The sequence below is a fragment of the Gadus chalcogrammus genome, chromosome 17 (genome assembly GCF_026213295.1).
Source record: "Gadus chalcogrammus isolate NIFS_2021 chromosome 17, NIFS_Gcha_1.0, whole genome shotgun sequence".
Lineage (NCBI taxonomy): Eukaryota > Metazoa > Chordata > Actinopteri > Gadiformes > Gadidae > Gadus > Gadus chalcogrammus.
This window is the reverse complement of record NC_079428.1, coordinates 1,957,345-1,969,530: the sequence shown is the minus strand read 5'-3', so window position 1 is coordinate 1,969,530 and position 12,186 is coordinate 1,957,345. Positions and strand designations below refer to the sequence as shown.

The 12,186-nt window shown below is 45.3% G+C and overlaps 1 protein-coding gene across 1 annotated transcript in view; it reads right to left on the bottom strand.

Annotated features, from left to right (window-relative positions):
- Positions 1–12,186, bottom strand: part of LOC130369751 (receptor-type tyrosine-protein phosphatase delta) — a 205,936-nt gene extending 193,750 nt beyond the window's left edge. Inside the window, exon 1 of the mRNA XM_056575280.1 lies at positions 12,158–12,186. The gene's annotated coding sequence lies outside the window, so the exon portion shown is untranslated. The remainder of the gene's footprint in view (positions 1–12,157) is intronic.

Genomic DNA, 12,186 nt, shown 5'->3' with positions numbered 1-12,186 from the left:
CTTTCGGGTACTATCAAGAGACAGGGCGACAAAGCGGCACGACAGAGGAGAGAAAAAAACAGTTGAGAGCCCTGAGGGCCGCACAGGGAATTAATTTGTTTGACAAGATCTCTGGTGAAAAAAGCCATTTGCCTAGCTTTGCCTCGGTCGGGCTGTTGTCACTGCGTGAGCATACAGTATACGCAGCACAAGGGCACAGCCACGACCAGGGAGGACGCTGCGGAAAGCTCGCCCAACCGAATCCACAGAAAATATTGAAGTGACCAGCGACACGATGCGGCTGATGAGGGGGAAAGATAAAGTAAAGCCCTTTTATTTATATATATATATATAACCCAATTCTTTATTTTTTTGGAGTTGTTGTTTCCTAACAAAGCATCTGAAACAGGCCCGCCTGTGGGAATAGATACGGAGAGAACACTATAGTATGTGTGCTCTGGTGAAGCGGGGTTAACATTCTTCTAAGCTAATCCCACAGCCACAATGGCTGACATTGACGGTTTTCATCCACTCTCGGCTGAGCCAAACACCGAATTTCCAAACTGCTTTCTGACCAGACCACCCAAAATCACGACCGTCTGTGCCCACTCTTCCTCCGAGGCTTCTCCCAAACTATTGACATCAAACAGACGCTCGATGCACGATCTGGGATGGTGAAAAAAATTAATCAAAGTAATGATTGAATAATTATCTCAAGTGCAATTAATTAAACATGCCAATGAACTCATCTTGAACAGCTGTCCCGGCGCCTGGCTCTTAATCACTTGTGAGAATTACCGAACACAAGCGGGAGGACGGCGGGTGCATGGAATAATCTCCGGAAAGTGCATTGTTTACCAACAGTAATTAATATCACACCGTGTATTAGCGGGGGCTAAGTGACTGACGATGCACCGCTGTTACTGTCCAAGAGAGACCGCGCGTCACTCCGCCGCCGGTCTAACCTCAGACGCCCCTCGTTAGGGCCTGAGAACCATCGCAGTACAAAGACCAGCTGGCACTGGGAGTCTTCAGGCTCGACATGAGAGCGTTTTCCCACGGTCACTGGTCCTTAGCACTGGGAAGACGGTCCCTTGTTACTGGTCAGGGGCCCAACGACGTCATCGATTGGGTTCATTGAGCAGATTGAGGATGACAAAAGGATGACAAAAATAAACAAACATGGATCGGATCTGAAGTGGTCGAATTGAGAGTCTTTAGGATCAACAGCTGACTTTTTTCCACTGTCTCATTGTGCAGTCTAGAAGGACAGCCCCTTGTTCAAAAGTTCAAAGGCAATAACAGTATAATAATAAATAGCAATGATTAAAAACTCAAAGAAATTCAAAAATATTTCACAAACAATTAAAAGAAAATGTTAAGATTCATATATTTCCTTATACATGACCCTCGCCTGACTAGCTGGCCGGATGCTAGGGCAGATGCTATCAGGTCATTTCTGGGCATCGCCTGCGTCTCGTCTCGTGGCCCACAGAGCCTGACGGCCGCGGACAGACGCCAGCGAACAAGGCCGCTCTGTGGCTCTGACGTAGGGGTGGATCCGATGAAGATGGACGAGCCCGCCGCAGCCTGCCAGCGGTCAGGCCGTGGAGGGGAATGGAGGCTTTTCTGTTCTGCATGGGTTGGGCTTCACGTTATTGTTCGTCGGTTGGTTAGCCTGATAGGTACATTACGATCCTGCATATGTGGCCTGCACTACAGTCGTCGTCATAATCTGGCGTTACGCGTGTTACATAATTTGAGTCCAAAGAAGCGGCGTGTTAATGAGTGTAAAAGCGTTGTGGGGGAGGGACTGTATTAAAGGATAACATGCATATTTGAATTATTTTTTGCATCCGTGCGCGGCACTCTGAATGTAATGTAATTATTGTAATTTAAGAGAGCTTGCCAACTCTGTGACTAAGTGCTTATTTTACTAGAACTCCAAATCCACAGGGACGAAACGAAACAGGAAAGTAAATGCCTTGAAAAAATATTGAGGTGATGAAATCCTGAAATGATTGTATTTATCTTAACAACTTATGAAAATTGGCACTGGCATTCCATGTCTGCATAGATTGAGGAATACAACGATACATAGCAGGGATTTCATTAGGGAGGCTGTGTTGAAGCACATTCAAAGCAATCCACATACATATGATCTGCATGCAGTTTATCTCATACAGCTTGAAGCTGGAGATGCATTTGCTTATTGGCCACCTTTGTATTTAAACAACTGAAAGAAGGGGATGAGTTGAAGTTGAAGGCAAATACTTAAAAGAAGACATATAAATGAATGCATTAGTACCGCCTATCTGGTAAAGATTAGCGTAGTAGGCACAGCTCAATCGCTCTCTCTTCAAGAACGTTTTAATTAAATTTACAAAATACATATATTATAACAAAAGGGCTCAATATTTCTATTCAAACAAGATAAGCCCCAGGCGTAAATATTAGCAAGCAGTTTGAAGAAGACCCTCTTCGGGGATAGTGACAGAGCTGTGGTCACTGGTCAATACTGCATGGCCATTCATTATTCCCGTGCAGAATCAATTGTCTTTTGTTCTTTGGTCTGCGCTGGAACGCCTGCGTCGTCACGGGCGAAAACTAAAAGTGAAAAAAAGCAATTAGACTGTAGATGTCTGCTACGATATCTTTCTCTGATGTTTCAGTTAGTATTTCTATATTTGTGGTGTTTACACCACAAAGGATAAATGACTTAAAAATATATATATTTCTTTATTTGGAAAGCAATACATATATGAGAAAAGGCCTGAGCTAATTTTCTTACTCTACAATTGAAAATTGTACCGATGTTACACTTTCAATTTTCTTTTCCATTGTTTGAACAGAAGCCAGCCTATCCGAAAATTGATTCCTCTCCGACATAATTGTTGTTATTCCCTCCTCGCTGAACAAGCAGTTAGACCATGAGGGGCATCCAAAATGGGGGTATTGTTGGTGCTCGTCTTTTGTGCTTGTTTAGCAATTAAACTTGATGTGGGTTTTCGAGGGCATTTTTTGAGAGCTATTGATAGTAATTTAAGAAAAACATCACATGACAGTGGGCATCTCTCCTGCCATCTCCGTGACACAGCTCGTTCATTAATAATGGCAGTGGACTTTGTAAACATCGCACGGCGATGCCCTCGACAACGTGTTTATTTTCCGTTCGCCGGGGAACGGTAAAGATGTGGTTGACCCTGTGTCATCATCTCGTAATTCCAGTAATCGTGATTTGACCTGCTCGGTCTGTTTCGGCCGATTTTGTAACTGTAATTTAAGCAGGTTACACCATAATGATTTTAAACCACTTATCACTCACACGCTGAATGGGAAACCTGTAATGGGCCAATTCACTGTCATTGCCTTGCGGAGGGGCCTAATGTATTTTCTGCTATGGCGAAACAAAGTACAAGGTCGGAGGTTTAACGTCTGGCCGACCAGCCAAATTCTTCCTGCTTTTGTAGGAGCTCTATTGTAGACGTGCCTGCTCCTCAGCCCGTCAATGTCACCACGTTCCTCCACACACACACACACACACACACACACACACACACACACACACACACACACACACACACACACACACACCATGAGCCATCCATCCGAATGCCGCCGACCGTGAAATTAGGTTAAGATGTAAGGCTGAGACTGACACAGGTGTGGATTCAAATGAGAACTTTCAGATGAAGAAAAGTCCGGATCCGCGACGCGCCTTGGATACCGTCGGTCGTTGAAGGCAGTCAGATTCACATTTACCCAGGTTTCGTTTTTCCAATTCTGTTTGTCTTTGGGTTTTCGGTTGCTTTTTGGTACACATACTCCATTTGTGTTCAGCGTAGGGCATTCATGCACTGGCTGGGATGTTGTTGGTATAAGGTATGAAGATATTAGCTTTCTCTCGCACATCCCAAATCTCATTTCAGCCCCGAGAAAACTTTGAAGTCACTCGGGCTCGTCTCCGGCTCATCTCCCGTAAAATAGTGCACGGCAAGCACTTATCTATGTGCCACCGTTCTCCCTTCCTCAAACACACAAACAAACGAAACGCACACACACTCAACGTCCACTCAACCGTGGGACCTCCTTTATTTTGAATACATTCCCGCTCGTGTTCGAGTCAGATTTGTGAAGGACAAACGCCCGCAGTCATCATCCCAACCGTTGTCTTGTGACAAATGATTAATGTACCTGCCGAGCATCTCTCACCGTACACAAAACCCAGAGTGGGGATGAGAGGCGATCTGGGCGAGTGGGGATGGTTTGAGTCTTTGACTGTCCCCCACATCAGACATGTATGGGGGTTGATTGGTGCCAGGATTATAATTGCATTATTTGAAACACAAAGCACTGCTTTAGTATAAGTGATTCCGTTAACACAATGGTTTGGTTGGAATCAAAGGCTTAGCTGACGTTTGGATACAATACATCACGGCGGATTGTTGTAGGATAAGTGACAGTTTGTAGTTTTATATTAATATAGAGTACCTGTAGGCGTCTTGCTTACGGACGGCTGTAGTACCATAGGACAATGGGGCTTCCAACCTAATACTTTTGTCACCTCAACCACTACTCTGTAGTTGAAAGGCTTTTGATTTGAGAGGCATATCTGGGTCACATCAGATAACTCAGTGGGCATGCTTGCTCTGTTAGCCAGCTAGAGCTAATGTCTAGGACGGTGCTTTGCTAGCTATGTGATGAAAAAAAATCAAAAAAGTACAATCCAATGGGAAAACAATCAATGAACAAATTTGATAGGTTAAAAAATGAACCCAAATTGCTCCATCCAACAATATTTGTATTGATAAAATCCCAAACAAAGCAGCAATCACAACACAGCTCCTCTCCTCGCTCACGACAATGACAGACCGACACTGAACCACTTGGCCTTTGCTTTCGGACAGACTACAGCCTTCCACGCGTGATGTCAAACACTATCCTCAAATCGTTACGGCCGAGAACTGCCTCATATACCTGAGGGGGCTCAAAGGATTTCAACGCTTTACCTCAGCTTTTAAAAAGAGTACAATCCAGTGTTGTGAGTCATTCATCCCTGATCACTTTGTTGTGGAAAGCAACGGGGGCTTTTGAAGGCAAACAAATAAATGCCGCCCCACGTAAGAGCACCACGATTGACTATTGCTTTTCCTATAATGGGTATTGACCGTGCCGTGGGTTAGGATTTGCTGATATCTGCAGTCTTTATAAACCCTGGTGGGTTCAAACATGAAAAGCTTCTATTCCAATCACGACGGCCTGTCATTTATAGCTGGGCGCTTAAAAGGGAATAGAAAATGCTTAGGTGTGCGTGTGTCGGTGCCTGTGTGTGTGTATGCTCCCAGATATCAAATTAATTCCCAGAGTCCCTCTTTTGACCCCCTTAAAAAGCCTTATATCCATCAACACACTTCCTTCCTTAACTGAGACGTTATGAATGATCCTCCGCGTTATTTTGAATTATGAGCGAACCGCAGGTATTCCGGGTACCTGGTACCTTAAAGTCAGAATTAAGTCGGCACTCAACGGGAATGCCAATCAGTCTTCCGAACACAGCCGATAGTTGAACTCCTGTGCACTCCGGGTGTTTGACATGCGTCTAATGAACCCTTGTCGTGCAAATGCATGTGTGTGACCGTGCACTTGTGGTCCCTTAAGGGAACAAATGGCATTAGCGGTAATCCTTGCAACGCGCCGCCAACATGTGCAATTAGCTATAGAGACCTCTAGTATGCATTAGCTCTATTATTAGCCCTCCTTATTCAATGTGTTTGGCTCGGTGTGCATGCATATTTTCGTTCGAGTGGGTGTGCGCCTTGTGCCGACACACACAGACACGCACACCAAGATATGCGAGCACACAGACTCACACATGCCTAGGCATGCACACACACACACACACATGCAGACACACACACCAAGATATGCCAGCGCACACACACACACACACACACACACACACCAAGACATGCGAGCGCACACAAACACACACACATGCAGACACACACACACACACGCACGCAGGCACGTACACCAAGACATGCGAGCGGACACACACACACAGGCACAGTTGCAGATGCCAAGGGTCAAGTGGTTTATCAATGTGTGCTGTAGAAATCCCTGACGCCAGCTAATATTTCTGGATGTGTTCTCTTTTATTTGCATAGAGGATGCTGCCTCAGCCGGCTCTCATTGTGAGAGCCTTCTATCTGAATGTCACCACTGTTATTACAGAGTGTGGCGTGTGGCCGCTTTCTCTCGCTCTCCCTCTCTCGCTTACTCTCCCCCGCTTCCTCCCTCTCAATCATCCACTCTCCCATCTCCCTCTGGCTCCCTTGTGGGCTCTCTCTCTCCCCTCTTACTCTTTATATCCCTCCCTCTCTCTCTCTTTATCTGTGACCCCCTCACATCTCTCTTTCCCATCTCTCTCTCTCTCCCTCCCACTCTCCCGTCCCTCTCAATCTTTCTTTCTATGCCTCTCTCATCGGCGCTCTCTCGCTCTGTTCTTTGTCAATGTTTCTCTGTCACTCGCCCCTTTGTCTGTCTACATATTTATAGATCCTACTTGTCGTATAGGGCTGCTGATTATTTTCACCCCTAAAGTCTGCATGTCTCATCCATCCACCCAGCAGAGCTCTGAGCACCTCACCCCTTCACTCAGAACAAAGTGTGATCATGTCTCAGTCGTCTTTGGCAGAATGGAGAAAATACCAGCATGTTATGTCCCCTCTTTGTTCATGGCAGTTATATATATGCGAACAAAATGCTGTCCATTATTGCTGTTGAGGAAAACATTGGTGGCAGTCCACAAAGGACTTCAACAAGATCTGCTCGAAAACACAGCGTGCGCGCGCTCTCTCTCTCTCTCTCTCTCTCTCTCTCTCTCTCTCTCTCTCTCTCTCTCTCTCTCTCTCTCTCTCTCTCTCTCTCTCTCTCTCTCTCTCTCTCTCTCTCTCTCTCTCTCTCTCTCTCTCTCTCTCTGTCGTAACTGAAAAGAAAAACACATGCTTCAAAAATCTGCAAGGCTGCCATGCATTGATTTCCAGAAGGTGAACCAAATTTATTGATGTATTGATTGTACTGCAATAGGCTATTTTTTGGCCTACATGTCAGACACATGGTCAGCAATTGCTGAAAATACAGTCACATTTAATAAGCGTTAATACGATTTGTATACATTTGTATATTGAACGCATGTTAAAGGTTATCGTCTGTTTGGGTATGACATCACTGCCCCCTTCATGGTGAAACATAGAGGTTGATTATCCATGCAACATCAAATTGGTTTGATATTGATCAAATAAACTCATAAATAAATTGAGTAATATTGTGAAAGCCTCCACGTTATAATAGCTAAAAGGCAAAACAACAAACAAAAACAACTTCTGTCTCCAGTTGCTTCAAAGAAAATAATGAAAACCAGATAATACATGATTTATCTTTCCCATCGGTTCGTAATCCATTAAGAGGTACACTATGAATCCCACAGGGTACTTGAGCCTGTCTAGTCAAGATTCATAACCAGCTTGCCCGATCAATATGAATTTATCACTTGGTATTGATGACGGAGAGTTGGCCAACCTGTATGTCTATGGCTATAGTCACCAGATCAATCCACAATCATTATGGTAATCAGCAATGAAGAATTATTATGATAGCTCAAAAAACCAGTAATGAAAGAGTCTATTCTCCCTAATGGATTAAAATGACACATTTGTCTAGTTGGGTTACGGGTACCGACAGTCATATTTTGACCAATTAAGCGTTCATCGTTTACAAATATGGTATCAAATGTCGTGAAATTAAAAAACGTTCAAATGATTCTGTTCATTTCGTTGAACATTTTCTTTCTGACAACAGCGCTTAGGCTATGCATTATAGATGTAAGAATATAATTGCTATAGGCCTCGTTTATGGGAAGTTTACGTCTCAGCATCTTGGCCATTGTGGCACAAGTACATTGTCCCTCCATCCATAGTCCAGTGGTTTTAGACACGAAATAGCTAATTCTTGCCTATTAGTATATCATTCTTGAATTGCTTCACCTTTGGCCCTGCCCCCACTTGCTCCCTTGGTCATAGTTATTCCAGTTTATTCCAGTTTGTTGCAGTTTATTCCAGTTTATTCAGTTTCAGAGTTCCTATCACTGATGTAGTATCACATGATGGAGCAGTTTGTGGAAATCGTCAATATCACATTTTTGGTCTCCATCAACTCTGAGAAAATGGGAACACATGCAACAGTATCGTTGCCGTCCGTATCAGATGTGCGGTATCTCCTTAGCGTGGGTATATCAGGTTCATTTTGGCACGGGCAAGCAATCTAACAGGATTATTGCTGGCATCACTCATAATGGCAAATTCTCAGCTCATCCGCTCAAATATATTCCAGCATCCTCCAGTCCCAGGGAGGTTGTCTTCATTGAGGTGACAGCAATACTACGCGTCCTTTGAGCTTATGCAAAGTGTCTTCTCTCAGACAGCCCTCCACCCCAGCCAGCAGCAGTGGGAGATATTAAATGCCTCTCTCCTTACATCCACTGGGACATCTGTACCCTACCCACCTACGCACATGTACACACAAACACACACACATACACCCTCTCTCTTTCTTCCTCGACCACTTGTATTTCCGCGCCGGCTGTCACTCAGTGGCCGTACATACGGAGGACGGAGAGACGGGGGGGATGGGAGGGAGAGAGAAATAGAGAGAAGAAAGGAGAAGGAGAGAGAGCGAGGCACAGAAAGAAGGAAGGAGAAGAGAGAGGAATCGAGAGAAAGAAGGAAGGACTAAGATAGAGAGAGGGAGAGAACGAGGGAGGAACCAAAGGTAGGAAGGAGAAGGAGAGGGCAAGGGACAGAAAGAAGGAAGGAGAAGGAGAGAGAGGGAGAAGGAGAGAGAGGGAGGGCAAGAGCGAGTGAGAGTGCAAATCCGATCTGCCAGAAGTGAGCTGCAATTGTGCGGGGCGGGCTGTGACAACAGCGTGGCGCTGCCGTCCCTGGAAGGTGAATACTCATTCCACCTGAACCGCCTTCACCCACGCTAGGACTGCACATGGGGGAGACCCTCCAGCAGAGGGGGGAGAGAGGAGGGAGAGGGAAAAGAGAGGAACCGGGAGAAGGGGGAATAGGGTGAGAGAGGAGGGAGAGAGATTGAGAGAGGGGAATAGAGAGAGTTGGGCAGGTGAGAGAGAGAGATGGAGGGAGACGGAAGGAGTTTGAGAAAGAGAAGAACAGGGGGAAGAGGAAACAAGCTGAGAGGGGAGAAGGGGGGAGAGAGAGAGAGAGAGAGATGGAGGGAGACTGAGGTTTGTGGCAGGGTCGAGGGGTGAGGGAGCAGAAGTCAGGGCCTCGGCCAGGACAGATAAGAGGTTTCCGTCTCAGGCTTCCTCCTGAGGAATACACACACACACACACACACACACACACACACACACACACACACACACACACACACACACACACACACACACACACACACACACACACACACACACACACACACACACACACACACGCACACTCACACCCGCAAACACAAACACAAACACGCACACCAAACCCTCCCTTCCCGACTCTAGCACATAGACATTTCCTATGAAAGGTCAGCCGTAATGCCATTTTGATGCCAATCTCATTCTTCTGACAAGAAGCAAGTATGTATTCACATTTGTGGGCAGTTGGGCACGCATACAAACACGCCAACACAAATGATTTTATTCACACACACACACAAACACTATAAATTATTGAACATGCACAGGTGCGTTCACGTGCAAAGGCATGGGTGCACACGGCACGCTTGTGTTTACAGTTGGAAATGGAGTCACACCGTTCTGCCAATCAAATATGGATTTGAACAGCTGATTTGGGTACTGAGAGGATCAGACTAAATGGAAAATAGTGTTGGCACAAGCTATTAAACAATCGCGGTTTCAGTATTTTGTAGATATTGTTAAAGGCTGAACGTTTTAAAAGCATTTGAGCCAATACCAAAACATTTACATTTAGGGCTATAAGCAGACGCTTTTATCCAAAGTGACTTGCAATAAGTACATTTGTCGAAAGGTCCCTGTAATACACCTTGCTTCGTCATTGATTTACACGGCAATTACCCCCAACATTAACCCTCTATTATTTATAAAATGCAATCACGTCTTAGTCGTGATTATCATCAGAGCATCATGGTGGTGCTATCATGGTAGGCCTGTTGGCCTACCTAAGATTAAAAGGTGGCCATTTAAGTCCGTGGGCTGCTGTACTGATGCAGTTTATAAAGCTATTGTGCTGTATTATGCTTCAGTTTGAGGTTACATCCATGAAACTATTATCCTGCTTGTAACGCTAGTGTCTCAATCTCCTGGCATGTTCACTTGACTATTCCTTTCCCTCTCTCTCTCTCTCTCTCTACTCGCCCATCTCCCGGTCTTCCCATTGACCAACAACTCCCCAAAGCCTCCGCCACACACACACACATATACACTCACTCACTCACATACAACACATCCTCAATCTGTCCAAAATACTTTCCATCCAGCCTCTTCAGTTCTCGCCACTTCATCCTTCACAAGTTCCCAAATTCATTCCTCTCAATCTCCCCTTCGCTCGTGGTCAGCCCACATCCCTCCCTCCCTCCCTCCCTCCCTCCCTCTCTCCCTCCCCTCTCCCTCCATCTCCTGCCTATCTCTGCTTTGCTTAGTGACAGTCTCATCACACTCTATCAATCAGCCTGGTCGGGAGCCCCCTGGATGCTCAGACCGGCAGCAGCACAGACCTAGTTTGGTCCCATCAGTGCCAGTCAGTCCTCCCCCTTTCCTCCCATCTTGCCATCAGTTACTTAAAAAATAAGGGAAACGTATGGACTGCCACATACAGTCCACCCCTCCCGAACCCCCTGACGCTCTGCCACGGGTCAAGACCTAACAGGCATTGAGTGGAAGTCACCGAAATATGTTATGTGTTGCTGGACGTATTCGGCTTGACGTGTTCTGGGGCTGCCGTAGAACAGGCGTTTTGTTATTCTAGGGGTGTCTTGGTGATGTCTTAGGCAGACCAGTGTTCCAAACGTACGCAACCAGGGTTACTAGAGCCAATGAGATTGGTTATGCAAAAATAACGACTTATTTTACTCATGTTGGGCGCCCATGTGGGATTTGTTATATTTAAAAACATATATATAATTGGTGCCCCCAACTGCAACCCTCTCAATTGGTACGATTGGTCATTAGAGACATATTGTGGAAAAATACAGACAGAAAAATAGTGTTCTGCTATAAAATAATAAAACTAATGGTCCTACTGGAGGTGGCATTGGCTCATGAGTTTAGACTAAATGGAGAGATAGCACAGAAAAAGTGCCAAATAATATGAGTATTCTACATCTCTGATCTCGTTAAAAGTATTATAAAACTCAGACAATCGGAAAAGCATTAATGCCAAAAAGTGTGGCTCTTGCACATAGTGCACTCTCGTAATGTCCTATTTCTCTATACTAGCTATACTAGACATCTTCAGACAAATTACAAATATGTATTCGTCTGGCGACTCAGATTAAAACGGCATTATCAACAGACGCAGATCCAAATGCCTCTGGACGGATTGTATGACCTACAACCAATCAGAGCAGAGTATGAGCCATCGGTTGCCTCAATCTTGGTTGTTTATAAAAATGCCTCAACGGCGCTCCAATAGGGGACTTCCCTGTACTGTCGTTGTATAAATCCCGCCAACGTATTAGATAAATGGTTGTGAATGGCCAGACCCAGCTCAGGTCTGCTGGAAATCTGTCTGAACGTGAGGGGGGGGAGCAGTTGCAAATGCCAGAGAAATAAAGGAGGAGCCTACATTGGTTTGGTTCCCAGGCTATTATTGTAGCACTGTATGAGACCATTTCAGTTGGAATGAACCAGGGCCCAACTGGACTCAGTGATCACGCTGGAATCAACATCGCCCGTGCACATCAGCACCGTGCACGAGCACAACAATACAGCGAACCTCACACAAACCTCAGCATCACTGCTGGAACAAAACAGGGAAAAATATGGAGACTAAGATGTATTTCTGCTTCATGGGAAAGACAAGCCCACAGCAAACAAGTGTGACGATATAGAGTAAAAATGATTTTTAAAAACGCTGTCGGAACCGTCCAATCACACTTTTGAGATTTATTTTGGTCTTACCTTTCCCAAGCGCCATCCTGCGGTTTTCG